General features: G+C 39.8%; 1 pseudogene; it reads right to left on the bottom strand.

The window, feature by feature from the left end:
- Nucleotides 1–423: 423 nt before the first annotated feature.
- Nucleotides 424–5,391, bottom strand: LOC118846763 (annotated as a pseudogene).
- Between the last annotated feature and the right edge of the window lie 9,161 nt (nucleotides 5,392–14,552).

Here is a 14,552-nt window from a genome sequence, read left to right as displayed (position 1 = left end):
ACCAGGAAAACATTGTACACAGTATCAGCAACATTATATAATGATCAATTATGAATGACTCAGCTCTTCTCAGCAACACAATGATCCAAGACAAGCACAAATGATTCAGGAAGGAAAATGCTGTCCACATCCAGATAGAGAACTGATGGATTCAATGCAGATAAAACATTTTTTTCACTTTATTCTTTTTCATGTTTTTTTTTCTTTTGATCCATTTCTTCTTTCATAACTGGTACTAATATGGACACGATAGCATATGCATAACCTATGTCAAATTGCCTAACATTTTAGGAAGAGAGGAGGGAAGGGAGGGAGGGAGAAAAATTTCAAACTCAACATCTTGTAAATGAATGCTAAAAATTGTCTTGACATATAATTCAGAAAAAAACACTATTAAAAAGAAAAAAATAATAATATAATGATTCATTGCAGATGCTGGGACTTAGCCAGGGTGCAAATTTTGAGGCGTAAGAACCCCATAGTTTGCCAGTTCTTCTTCAGCAGACACACCAAAGAATTTACAGCCAAAAAGATGTTGTAGACAAGTTTGTCCTCTGTCATCTTCATACAGCCACCAGCTACTGTCACATGCAGCACCTTCATTATCTGGAAGTTGACAGTAGATTTTACCTCATCTCTCTTGGCCACCATAATCTCATCGTGGGTGAGAAGAGATGGACACTTGCCAGTTTGGTTCAGATCAGAGCCCAGTATTGGAAGAATTTGCTTGATCAAGGATTCAGAGGTTCAAAAGGCATCCTGCATTTTGGCTAGCTTCTTGGTCAACATCTTGTTCTAATTCAACTTCTTCAATGCCTTCATATTCATGTAGGCCTTAGCCCTGCTGTAAAGACTCTAATCTCCCAGGAGTCACAAAGAAAATTTCGGTTGGGGTGTGGAGTTGAGTCTGATAATGCTAGAGAAATGTTTGTCCTTCTGGAGATCATGGTTCTTTAGAATTATTCACAGTCAGTTTCACGTAGAATATTGCCTGGGAGCCCCAAGCTGGGAAATGTGACCCAGGTCTTTTTGCCCCCTTTCCCATAGAGGAGATAAAAATCCTTCATAATCCTTAGCTTACGTTATGAAATAATTGGACACTGCAAAAATGGGTTCATTAGTTCAATGAGTGATTTTCACTTTAAACACTCCGATGCTAAGGAAATGTAATCAGGGCAAAGGCTGTCCTTGCTTGTCCCCACACCATTTAGGCCATTTAGAAAGATGAAGAGGCCACAGACCATCACTAGTTCCTTTCTTTTGGCTCTTCCTCATGTCCTTGGACTGCTCCTGTCACTTGCCTTTACCTAGAGGGCCTCATCAAGATGGCACATGACCTGATTGAGTGTGCTTCAGAAAGAGGGGGTTCTCTGGGACTCTGATGAAGTTGATGAGTTATTAACCTCCTGGGCTTCTCACTGAAGGGATTATGATATGGTCATAATTGAGGGCCTTAGTGCTCTTCAGAGATATGATTAAAGGGTCCAAAAGGGTCTCACAGGACAAGGTTAAATGAATGAGAATGAGAAATAAAAGGGATGAGGGGTAAATTGATAAGAGTCTTAAAGTATATGAAGAATTAGTATCTGATTTTGATAGTAGATAGCTAATGAGAGGCCATGGATTTGAGTGACAGGTTGGAAAACAAAGACTTACTGTCTGGACATCGAGTGGGGATGGTATTAAACCCTGGAATGGATAATTAAAGGCAGTTGCAGAATCTCTTTCACGGGAGACTTTTAAATAGGATAGAGAACCATCTGCCTGGTTTATACTCCTGGCTGAAGAGAAGCTAATCGATTAATCAGTCAATCAACCAACAAGGATTTATTTAGCATCTACTATGTCCTAAGTGCTTCGCTTAATGGTGAGATTAAAAATAAAAAAGTTAAATAGCTCCTGTCCTTGAGGAGCTTAGATTTTAATGGGGAAGAGAGAATGTACTACACACAGAAGAGTAGCATTCCTTTTAGGATTCTCCCCCAATTTACACTTGCACTTGACAGTTGGGTAATGAGATGGCAGCTGCTACCTTCTTGAGTGCAGACTACTTCACTTTTGTCTTTGTATCTTCAGTGTCTAGAAAAGTTCCTAGCATGTAGTAGTTGCTTAATAAATGCCTATCGATTGATTTATATGGTGGCCCCCAAAGCTACTGTACCATGATCTGATATATTTATGCTGCAATTAGAGATGCATAGGTTCTAGGACTGGGGAGATGAGAATCCCTTTGTATTCTGCTCTAGCCATACCACATCTGCTGTATCACATTCAGTTCTAGGTGCTACATTTTAGAAAGGACACAGATCAACAGGAGAGTGTCTAGAGGTGTGACACCAGAATAGTGAAGGGCCTCATCATGCCACATAAGCATTAATTAAATAACCCATGGGTGTTCATCCTGGAGAAGAAAAGAATTAGGAGAGATATGATAGCTCTCTTCAAATATTCGAAGGATTAATGTTCTAACTGCCCGCAATTGATAGAACCTAAAAAAAATGTGGAAGGGCAGAGTCGAATTTAGGTTTGATGTAAGAAAAAGCTTCCTAGTCAGTGGGATTGGAGGGTCAAATGTGGAACGGAAGAGGGGTTCTCTGTCACTAGAGGTTTTTGAGTAAAGATGTTATGCCCTCTTATTGGCTCTATTATAGAGGGGATTTGTATTCAAATGCCGGTTGGACAAAGTGGTTACTAAAATATCAGAAAAAACAGAATCACTGCGTTTCAGAGCTAGAGAGGATGCTATTGGCCACCATTTCTAGTCTAACTTATACCTGGAAAAGAACTTTCCAAAATACACTCACAAGTCACCATCTAGTCTTTGACTGGAGACCATTCCAACCCTTATATTCCCTGATCCTGAGATCCTTTCTCCTATCTTGAAAACTGTACCTCCTTCTATCCTCCCTGTTTCTGTTAATGACCCCACCACTATTTTCCCAGGCACATAGACTTGAAACCTTACAGTCATCCTTTAATTTAAAAAATAATTACATTCTCTTTAACATTTATTTTAAAAATTTTTGAATTCCAAATTTTCTCCCTCTCTCCCATGCCTCTCCCACTCATTGAGAAGGCAAGCAATATATCAACGATACATGTGAAGACATGTCAGACATATTAGCCATGTCACAAAAAAGCAAGAAAAATAAAGTAAGTGAAAGTATTCTTTGATTGCTCTCAGAGGTCATCAATTCTCTCTCTAGATGCGGATAGCATTTTCCATCATTGAGTCCTTTGGAATGGTCTTAGATCTTCGTGTTGATCACAGTAGCTAAGTTTCACAGCGGATCCTTTTTACAATATTGCTGTTACTATGTGCAATGTTCTCCTTGTTCTGCTCACATTGTTTTGCATCAGTTCATATACATCTTCACAGGTTTTTCTGGAACCATCCCTCTTAGCATTCTATCACAACCGTATATTACAGCTTGTCCAGCCATTCCACAATTATTAGGCATCCCCTCAGTTTCCAATTCTTTGTTACCACATAAAGAATTGCTCTAGTTATTTCTGTAAATGTAGGTCCTTTTCCTTTTTTTCTCTTTAATCTCTTTGGGATACAGACCTGGTCGTGGTATTGCTAGATCAAAGGACATGCACTTGTATAGCCCTTTGGGCATAGTTCCAATTTGTTCTGCAGAATGGTTGGATTAGTTCATAACTTCACCAACAGCGCATTAGTTTAGTGTGCCTAATTTTCCACATCCCATCCAGCATTTGTCATTTTCCTTTTCTGCTGTCTTAGCCAATCTGATAGGTGTGAAATGTCACCTCAGTTATTTTATTTTGCATCTCTTTAGTCAATAGGGATTTAGAACACTTTTATGCGACTATTGATAGTTTTGATCCTTAGAACAATCTTTGACTTTCCCTTCTCCCTGTTATCCCACATCCATTAAATCAGTTGCCCAGTGCTGTGGATTTTATGAGTATAATATCTCTCAAATCTGCTTCTTCCTTTCAATTCCTACAGCAAACCACTTCCCCCTGAGTATGAACTCTGAATTATTGTAATAGCCTTCTAGCTGTTCTCCATGCCTTTAATCACTCCCCTCTCCAATTCATCTTTTATTTTCTGATAAGCTTCCATTAAATGTATAGGTCCCTGTGTATATAACACCAAACTGTCTCCACCCTACTTGCCAGAGAAAACATAAACTACTTGTCTTTGTATTCAATAATATTCTCTACAATCTGGTTCAACTTCCTGAATTTTATTTTCCCTTTATTTACTCTATATTGCTATCTTACTAGACTATTCAGTGTTCCCTAGGCTAATTCTCCCACCTCCATACCTTCATTTACACTGTCCTCCAAACTTTTATGAGAGGGGTTGATCAGGGAAGTCTCTCTTTACCTGGATAGATTTGATCGGGTTACCAAGAGATTTGAGACAGGTCTATTGTCGGCATAAGAGGAAAAAGACAGATTCTCATTAGGTGAATAAGAATGGGAACAAGCCTTCCCTGGACTCTCCTAGGGAATAGATTTCAGTGATTGGATTGCCCCCCAAATAATTTAGTTGACTAAGATTCTGGGAAGACCGGAACAGTTGGAGGAGTTATTCCACTATCATATCTTATAAAAGTGAGCCAATGTACTTGCTTCCTTCCTTTGCTTCCTGTTTCCTGTTTAGAGGATAGATCGGAGCTCAATGACCACAAGACTAGTAAAGACAGCCAGCAGGAAAAATACACCAGAAAAAGGATATGCAATGCCCTGAAGAGACAATGAAATGCTTAGCAGAGAACAATGGAATAACATGATGATACCACCAGAGGGCGCTGGTAGTATGAGTTGACTTGGACACAGTTCTTGCTAGTCACAGTTGTCTTGCTCACAAGTAAGTATATGCTGTGGCCACACAAGTTTCTGGCCTGTGCCCCTTCACAAATGTTTCCAGGTCACACATATTCCTTACATGTGTGCCCATCATCTGTTTTCCCTGGTGTATTCTGGGCACATGTGCCTACTCGTGGTGTGGTAACCTATAAGAGTGTGCACCATGTGAACATGGGGGGAGGTTGTTAGCTTTTTTTTTTTCCACCTTATTTTTTAACATAAACCCTCATTGGTCTGGTAAAACTAAATGTTTAGTGAGGGCTCATGAGCTATGATTTTGAGTAGTTATCTCAAAACTGGGGCTTTTCTGTGATGGAAGGGCCCAATAGCCACCAGAAAATACAGGCACAAGAGAGTCACAAACAGAGCTATGTTCGATCTAAGAAAGGGAAGTTAATTTGATCCTGGAATCCTTGACAAAGAGGCAGTGAGCTCTCCAGAAGTCAATGACATCATCCTGCCTGGTATCACCTGATGCCCAATTCCTGACCAATGCCTGACTGTGCCCCGGTTTCTGAATTCTGAATCTACATCATAATCCTCCATGATTACTGGTACTGTAGGGTATCAGATTCTGGCCTGAAATGGCATGGATTCTGCTCTGCCCTTTGGTTTTCTCAGAAAAGAATGAAGGAAAAAAGCATGCTAAAAATGTTTACTATGTGTCAGGCACTGTGCTTAAACACTGAGGATGCACGCAAAAGGAAAGGCAGCCTCTGCTTTCAGGGAGCTCACATTCTAATAAAGGAAGGTAGCAAAAAAGGGAGCTAAAAAACAGGGAAAATGGTGGTGGTGGTGGGGTGGGAGATGAACATATCTAAAGTAGGGTCATGATTTTAAAGTCCAGAGAGTCAGGAACAGGGTAGGGAGGGGAATGGGAATCTTATAGGTTGTCAGGGAAGTCAGATAAAAATGTGGGGTCAGATGAGACAAAAGCATCAAATGTGACTTTAAAACTTATATGGTGCTTTTGGAAGTAAAAATAAAACAGAAAGGATAATTGATAAACTTTCTAATTGTTGTAATTGATAAGAGGCAACTGTGGCACAGTAAATCAGAGACAGAAAGACCTGAGCTCTAATCATGCCTCTGAACCATACTGACTGTGTGATCCTGGGCAGTCACCTAACCTCTTGGTATACTCTAGACTAATTTCTAAGAAAACAATTCGTAAAGAAAGTATACAGGAGGGAGGAGAGTTTCCTCATCTGAGAATTTTCAGTACCAGTGAAATCATAGGCAGAGTACTGAGATCTAATTTTCTATCTCTGCTCCAAATATTAGCTGCACAGATTGGTACATACATACATACATACATATATATATATATACACACACACACACATACACATACATACACATATGTATGTATGTGTATACATAGCACTGGCCCTGAGAAAGAGAAAGTCTGTTATCTCCAAAGCCTCCACCTGTTCTATTTTCCAGGGAGAAAAGGGCACATAGGTGTTTACAATCAAGTCAGGAAGAAAAAACGAGCACAATGAACAAATCTTGACGAATATAACATTTTGAGGCATGTCTTCTTACTCCGTGGTTATTGTCTTATCAAAGATTTATATCCATCTCATGAGGATCTTTAAATCTTTGGTTTCTTGAGTAGCTTAAAGCAAAGGATTGACATTTCTTCAATGTAAATAGAAAATATTACAGAATGAATCTGGGTAGGTGTTTTTACAAAATTGCTTTCTCAACTCGTGAACCTGTAGTCTTGTCAACTGTTTAATTCTGATTTCAATTGCCCAGGAACACACCTGTGACTGCTGATATCACATGGATAGCATCAATTTGTCATATAATTGTAAAATCAAAGAGACCAACGTCCCCACCCCCATTCCTAAACACCTGCTTTTTCATTGTTCCTATGTCTGGCAGTAGGAGACAGATGTTGGAATGGGGCCATCTAGTGAGATGCCTTACTTACTGAGAGTGTCAGGTTCAGAGTATAGATGTATGCACATGCAAGCCATTTCTAACTTGCAAAATAGATTGTGTGTCCAAAGTCTGTCAATTGTGGGAACATGCAACATTTTTTCTCCATAGAGATTCAATTCTACATAGAGATAATACGTCATGGCTAGGTTCTCAGGACAGACTACAAAGAGTTTTTTTGCCCCATAATATTCCCAAAGATAAGCACTATAATAATATAGAGCTCTCCTGCAATGTGTTGCAGTGTTTCTATGAGGAAATGCTTCTATGAGGAAATTCCTAATTTGGACTCCAAAAGTATCAATATTCCTACTGCAGCAGGGTTGGGGACAAAAGTAGGCGGTAGGGATTTCTCTTTTCCCAAACTATTTGTAATACATGGGAAAGAGCCTCAATGAGCTGAGAACTCTATAGAGGACTAGAGGACTCCCATGTGTCAGGCAATGAACGGTGGGATGGCAGGATGGAAGAGTGGTAGCAAAGATGAGGGAGGAGGTTGGACAAGGCAGGGGGACAGGGAGGATGAGGAAAAGTCTGAAAATGTCATCTCTAGACTGGAGGGTAGAGGATTGGCTGAGTGTTCAGTGTTGCTCCTTTTTCCACCTTCCACTTTCTCCCTTTCCCTCCATTTCAGAGCAGCTTCTCCCCCACTACAGATCTTCTCCAGGTCCTTCACTGGATAGGGGAGAAAGGTGAGCAGCAGGACTAGAGTTGGGTGATATCTTCCTAGGTGGCAGCAGGCTCTGGAATGGTAAAAGGAATGGGCAGAGTTGAAGCAGAGAGGGAAGAGTAGTTCCCTTAGCTGATCACATACAAGTACTTATGTATATAGTAGTCAGATATGTGAGTTAGGGGCAGCCTATATAGGAAGTGGCATCTTGTGCCAGAAACATTCTATTTTCCAAGCCCCCAAAAGGGGAAAAAGATACTCCTTTGAACTATTGTAGCAGTGTGTGTGTGTGTGTGTGTGTGTGTGTGTGTGTATTGGTGGGCAATGGGTTGTCTCTGTCTCGTTTTGCTTATTTGTGCACACTGAGGCAGCTAGGTGGTGTACTAGAGTACAGGACTGGGGATCCTGAAGACCTGAGTTCAAATCCTGGCTCAGACAGTTACTACCTGTCTAACTATGGGTGAGCCACTTAATCTGTCAGCCTCAGTTTCCCAGTTTGTAAAATGGGTATAATAATATTACCTAACACCCAGGGTATTGTGAGAATCAAATGAGGTAATATTTATGTAATGCTTTATAAATCCTAAAGCGATACATAAATGCTATTGTTAGGCTCCCTGTCATCCTTCTTTCTAAGCGCTGTCCTTTGCAAACAGAAAACTGGAGGTAAGTTCAGCAGGATTGAGCCTTTATGTGAGATAGTGGCTGATCTGACATCTCTCAACATTGTTCAGCCTATAATGATATGCACTCTACATGGAGTCCTGGCAACCAGGTAGCAAATCTTACTGCCTTGCACTCACTCTTAGCCCATGGCCATTCAGAAGAAGAGCTCCCTCAGCCCTCTCTGTTCCTATGATGAACACACTCTATGGATGTCCTCTCTTCAAATTAGCCTCTGCTCTTATGATGAAATGCACACCCCAACTTCATACTCATTATGACCCCTGACTCTCCTTCCATACTGTCATACTCAGGCCAGCTTTCAACTACTCCACTGTCAGTTACATCAAATCTTTGACATATTTCCTGACATCCCTATTTCCTGAAGAGTGATAATCAGTGATTTCCCTTTCCAATTGACTATGTATGGAGTAAGAATATTTCTGTATAACATTTAGCTCTGTCCTTTCCTATCATGAAACAAGATCCATGATCACTCAAAGAGTAGAGTCTGCCCATGCACATAAGAAACACTAAGTGGATGAATAACATCTATTGTCCAAGCTCTGATGTGGAGTTGGAGGGACAGCCCATAAAGTTGATCCACCGGTACATATTTCTTAGACACTACAGATGGTAATGAACTAAGTCTAAAACTGAATAGGAAGAGGAGAGCAAAATGGATTGCCTTTAAGAAATTAGAGGATAACCCCATGTGTTATCAACTGAGCTTGACGCAGGCTGGTCCACTGGTAGTTTAGGCCTATGATGAAATGAATTAAGAAAAAGAGGTTTACTTGGTCACAGCACAGAAAATATGTTTAACAAGGATACTGCACTATATAGAGATACATAAGGTCAGGAAGGCAAGATGTGGTGATTCCTTTAGTTTTGTGACATCCTCCACGTTAAAAGGTCCCAGGCTCCAGCCCAGGTGGGGCTTTTTATATCCTTAGGTGACCAGGAATCCACATGAGCATAGAATGAGGCCACCAGGAAGCTGCATCATTGTTTAGCCCTAGCCCAAGATGCTTGAACAATGGGTTGGTCAAGCCTGGGGGACGGCTTCCGGGATTTTTAGGGAAAGAACTATCTTTACCTACATGAGGTGGGGATGGAAAGAGTTACCCTAGTTCTTATTGCTTCTAGCACACTATACATCTCTCTGAAACAAAGGTCCATCTTTTCAACATTAATGAGCTCCCATTGATACTATATGGCTAAAATGATGGAATATTGAGGTCTCTAAAGAATTAAAGTTGTGGTTTACAGAGAGGTACATGGTAGGTATGTGTAGGCTGCAATGTAAAACCAATGAGGCAACTGAGTGGCACAGTGGATAGAGTGCTGGCCTTGGAATCTGGAAGGGCTAAGTTTAAATCTAGCCTTAAATACTAGTTGTGTGACCCTGGGAAAGTCACTTAACCTCTGTTCAACTCAGTTTTCCAATTTTTTAGATGGGAATAATAATGAAGCCTATCTCCCAGGGTTGTTGCCAGGATTAAATGAGTGATTATTTATAAAGCACTTTGTAAACCTCAAAACATTTCAAAAATGCTGGCAACTATTTTTATTATAAAGAATTACATAGGAGAAGTCATGTAAATGATATCACAAGAAATACATCATCTAAAGAGGAGGTGGGTTGGTCTTATGAATGAAAGATAATCACTGGGTAGCCCACTTCCTTTGGGGGCCCAGAGAATGTCAAGAGCTCTAGAAGAAGGTAGTCAGTGCATTGGGTAAACCTACTGTGGAGGATTTGTGGGAGGATTTGGACAAGAGTAATAGAATATAAGAAACCTTGGATGGTTTTCAATATGGATGGTTGGGGACAAGCAGTACCTATGGTGATGAAATCACACATTCATGGAAGTGTTCCCTTTTGTTTCCTTGAGGTCAGAGGAATCTTGTGTTAGTCACCTTTGTATTTTCCACAGTAACTGCACAATGACTTGCACAATACAGTAGAGTAGGTGTTTTTAAAAAATCTATTTTGTTTCAATCAGCCAAAATTTGCCATCTCACTCCCACTTACTCCACCATCCAACTGAGAACATAAGAAAAACAAAACCTAGTACAAATGTGTAGTTAATTGGAACCACTTTCTACTTTGACTACGTTAAAAAGGAAATGGTCTCATTCTGAGTCCTTTGCCTCTCTATTAGGAAGTGGATAGCTTGTTTCATCATTAGACCTCTGGAATCCTGGATGGTTATTGCTCTCATAAGAATTCAGTACAATAGTATTATATCACGTTTATGTACTACAGTGTGTTTCCCAATCTATGGTCGCCCCTTCAGATTCCCATTCTTTGCCACCTCAAAAAGAGCTATAAAGATTTGTAAATCCTTAGAATTTGTTTTGCTCAAAACTAGTTTCTCCTTTAATCTTTTATTGTTGATAAGGCATTTCACCCATGTCTGACTCTGTGATACCATATGGAGTTTTCTTGGCAAAGATACTACTGTGGTTTGCCATTTTCTTCTCCAGCTCATTTTACAGATGAGGAAATTGAGGCAAATAAGGTTAAGTGACTTGCCTAAGGTTACATAGCTAGTAAGTCTCTGATGCCGGATTTGAATTTATGAAGATGAGTCTTCTGATTCCATGCCTGGCACTCTCTCCACTGGGCCACCTAGCTGCCCTTAATCTATCCTCCCACTAATTTTCCTCCTCCCTCTACCCCTTTTTTGCTCCTATTTCCCAGTTGAATAAAATGCCTTTCTGTGCCCCAAACTATGTGTAAGCATGTATATGTGTGTATATGTTGACCAGTTGAGATGAGAGTGATTTTCAAGTGTCAGCTGCTACATCCAACCTTCTCCTCTTTATTTGTATAGATGTCTATTTGTGCACTGTGAATGTGAGATAATTTTCCTCAACCTTCCTTTCCCTCCCCACCCCCAGTATGTTCCACTTCCCTTCTCCATGCTTTTCTTAAAATGATCAAAACATAACAGAAGCACTCCTAGGCCTTGTTTAATTAGACTTCTTCTATGACCCCTGGTGATGTTAGGATTCAGAGAGGACACATATATCATCTCTCCATATTTCAATCAATCAGTGAACCTCTATTAAGCTTCTACTCTGTGCCAGGCCCTGTGCTAAGTGCTGGGGATACAAAAAGAGGTAAATGACAATCCCTGACCTCAAGGAGCTCACAATCCAATGGGGAGACAATAAGCAACCAAATATACAAACTACATACAAGATAAATAGGAAATAATTAAGAGAGGCACTAGGATCAAGAGGCGTTGGGAAAGGCTTCCTGCTGAAGATGGTATTTTATGTGGAACTTAAAGGAAATCAGGGAAGCCAGTAGGTGAAGATGAGGAGGAAGACCATTTTAGGTATGGGGAGGCAGAGAAAATTCCCGTGGCTGAGAGTTGGAGTATTTTGTTCATGGGACAGCAAGAAGGCCAGGGTCACTAGATATAAGAGGGTGGTGGCGAGTAAGCAGTAAAAGCCTAGAAATATGGGAGGGAGATAGGTTCTGATAGGCTTTGAATGTGAAACAGAGGGTTCTGTATTTGATACTGGAGGCAATAGGAAGCCAGCAGAGGTTGGTGAGAAGGGGAAGGACATTGTAGGACTGAAGCTTTAGACTCTTGTTCAGATGTGACTTAATAAGGGCCTGCATCAGAGTGGTGGCAGTGTTAGAGGAGAGGTATATTGAACAGATGTTGCAAGATGAAATCGCCAGGCCTTGGCAACTGATTGGATGTATGGGGCAAGAGATAGTGAGGAGTAGAGGATTACACCTAGGTTTTGAGCATGAGGGACTGGAAAGTGATGCTGCCTTTAATAGGGAAGGTAGGAGGTGGGGAGGGTTTATAGGGAAAAGATAATGAGTTCAGTTTTAGCAACATTGAGTTTAAGATGTTTACTGCACATCCAGGGTGAGATGTCTGAAAGGCAGTTGGAGATGTGAGATTGAAGGTCAGCAGAGAGTCTGGAATAGGATAGGAAGGGTGAGGGCAGGAGAGGTAGGATTTATTTGGTTGGGATAGGTAGAATCATATTTGAATGTAAGTAGTTTATCCTCGTTTAGCCCTTTATCATTGTTAATTAATGTTTATGTTTTTATATTGTTTGTCACTCCTGTGTCTGCACTTCAAAATTTGGACTTAGCTCTGACCTTTTCTTCAGGAATGCTTGGAAATCCTCTATTTCATTAAATATCCATTTTCTACCCTGTAGCATTTATATATTCAGTTTTTCTTGGTAAATTATTCTTGCTTGTAAGCCCATATCCTTTGTGTACTGGAATATCATATTCCAAGTTTTCTGCCCCTTTATGGTGGTGCCTGCTAAATTATGTGTGATCTTGACTGTGACATCTCAGTATTTGAAATCTTTCTTACTTCTTGCTATATTTTTTTCTTTGACCTGAAAACTTAGAATCTTTGCTATTCTTAGGAGTTTTCCTTTTGGGGTTCCTTTCAAGAAGTGACTGATGGATTCTTTCTATTCCTACTTTGCTGTATGGTTCTAAGAGATCTGGGCAGTTTCCTTCCTTCCTTCCTTCCTTCCTTCCTTCCTTCCTTCCTATCATCTATTTTTAGAATTTTTTTAACATTTTGAATTCCAAATTCCCTTCCTCCCTCCTATACCTCTCCAATCATTGAGGCTAGCAATATGATAACAATTATACATGTGAAGTCATACAAAACATATTTGCCTATTATCCATCTTACAAAAAGGAAATCAAAAGCAAGAAATATAAGGAAAGTGAAAAAAGTATGCTCCAATCTACACTCAGAGTTCATCAGTTCTCTCTCTGGAGGTGGGTAACATTTTTCATCATGGGTCCTTTAGAATATTCTTGAATCACTGTCTTGATCAGAGCAGCTAAAGTCTTTCACAGTTGATCATTGTTACAGCATTATTATTATTGTGTCTAACATTCTCCTGGTTCCACTCACTTCACTTTTTATCAGTTCACATAAGCCTTCCTAGGTTTTTTTTAAACCACCTTCCTTGTCATTTCATATAGCACAATAGCATTCTATCACAATCATATACCACAACTTGTTTCACTATCGCCCAATTGATGAGCACTCCTCAGTTTCCAATTCCTTGACACCACAGAGTTGGTACAAATATTTTTGCACATATAGGTCCTTTTCTATTTTCTTTGATCTCTTTGGGATACAGACCTAATAGTGGTATTGCTGGGTCAAAAGGTATGCACAGTTTTATAGCCCTTTGGGAATACTTCTAAATTGTTTTCCAGTTCACAATTCTACCACACTATACTGGTGTACCTAGTTTCCCACATCCCTTCCATCATTTTCCTTTACTGTCATATTTGCCAATCTTATAGGTATAAGGTGGTATCTCAGAATTGTTTTAATATGCATTTCTTTAATTGTTAGTAATTTGGAGTATTTTTTCATGTCACTATGAATAGCTTTGATTTCTTCTAAAAACTGCTTCTTTCTATCCTTTGACTATCAACTGAAAAATGGATCTTATTTTTTATAAATTTGGGATCAATTCTCTATATATTCATCAACTGAAGAATGGATCTTATTTTTACAAATTTGGGGTCATCAATTCTCTCTATATATATTTTTAAATTTATTTATTTAATTTATTTAATATTTTTAGTTTTCAGCATTGATTTTCACAAGAGTTTGAATTACAATTTTTCTCCCCATTTCTACCCTCCCACCCACTTCTAGATGGCATATATTCTGGTTGCCCTGTTTCCCAGTCAGCATTCCCTTCTGTCACCCCACTCCCCACCCATCCCCTTTTCCCTTACTTTCTTGTAGGGCAAGATAAATTTCTATGCCCCATTGCCTGTGTATCTTATTTTCTAGTTGCATGCAAAAACTTTTTTTAAAAACATTTGTTTTTAAAACTTTGAGTTCCAAATTCTTTCCCCTATTCCCTTCCCACCCACCTTCCCTAAGAAGGCAAGCAATTCAACACAGGCCACATGTGTATCATTATGTAGAACCCTTCCACAATACTCATGTTGTGAAAGACTAACTATATTTTGCTCCTTCCTATCCTATCCCCCTTTATTCAATTTTCTCCCTTGACCCTGTCCCTTTTCAAAAGTGTTTGTTTTTGATTACCTCCTCCCCCTATCTGCCCTCCCTTCTATCATCCCCCCTTTTTAATCTCCTTCCACCTTCTTTCCCGTGGGGTAAAATACCCAATTGAGTGTGTATGTTATTCCCTCCTCAAGTTAAATCCAATGAGAGCAAGATTCACTCATTCCCCCTCACCTGCCCCCTCTTCCCTTCCAACAGAACTGCTTTTTCTTGCCACTTTTATGCGAGATAATTTACCCCCATTCTATCTCTCCCTTTCTCCCTCTCTCAATATATTCCTCTCTCATCCCTTGATTTGATTTTATTTTTTTAGATATCATCCCCTCATATTCAACTCACCCTGTGCCCTCTGT

This window comes from Trichosurus vulpecula, chromosome 4 (genome assembly GCF_011100635.1).
Source record: "Trichosurus vulpecula isolate mTriVul1 chromosome 4, mTriVul1.pri, whole genome shotgun sequence".
Lineage (NCBI taxonomy): Eukaryota > Metazoa > Chordata > Mammalia > Diprotodontia > Phalangeridae > Trichosurus > Trichosurus vulpecula.
The sequence above is the reverse complement of the archived record's forward strand: the minus strand, read 5'-3'. Positions and strand labels throughout refer to the sequence as shown.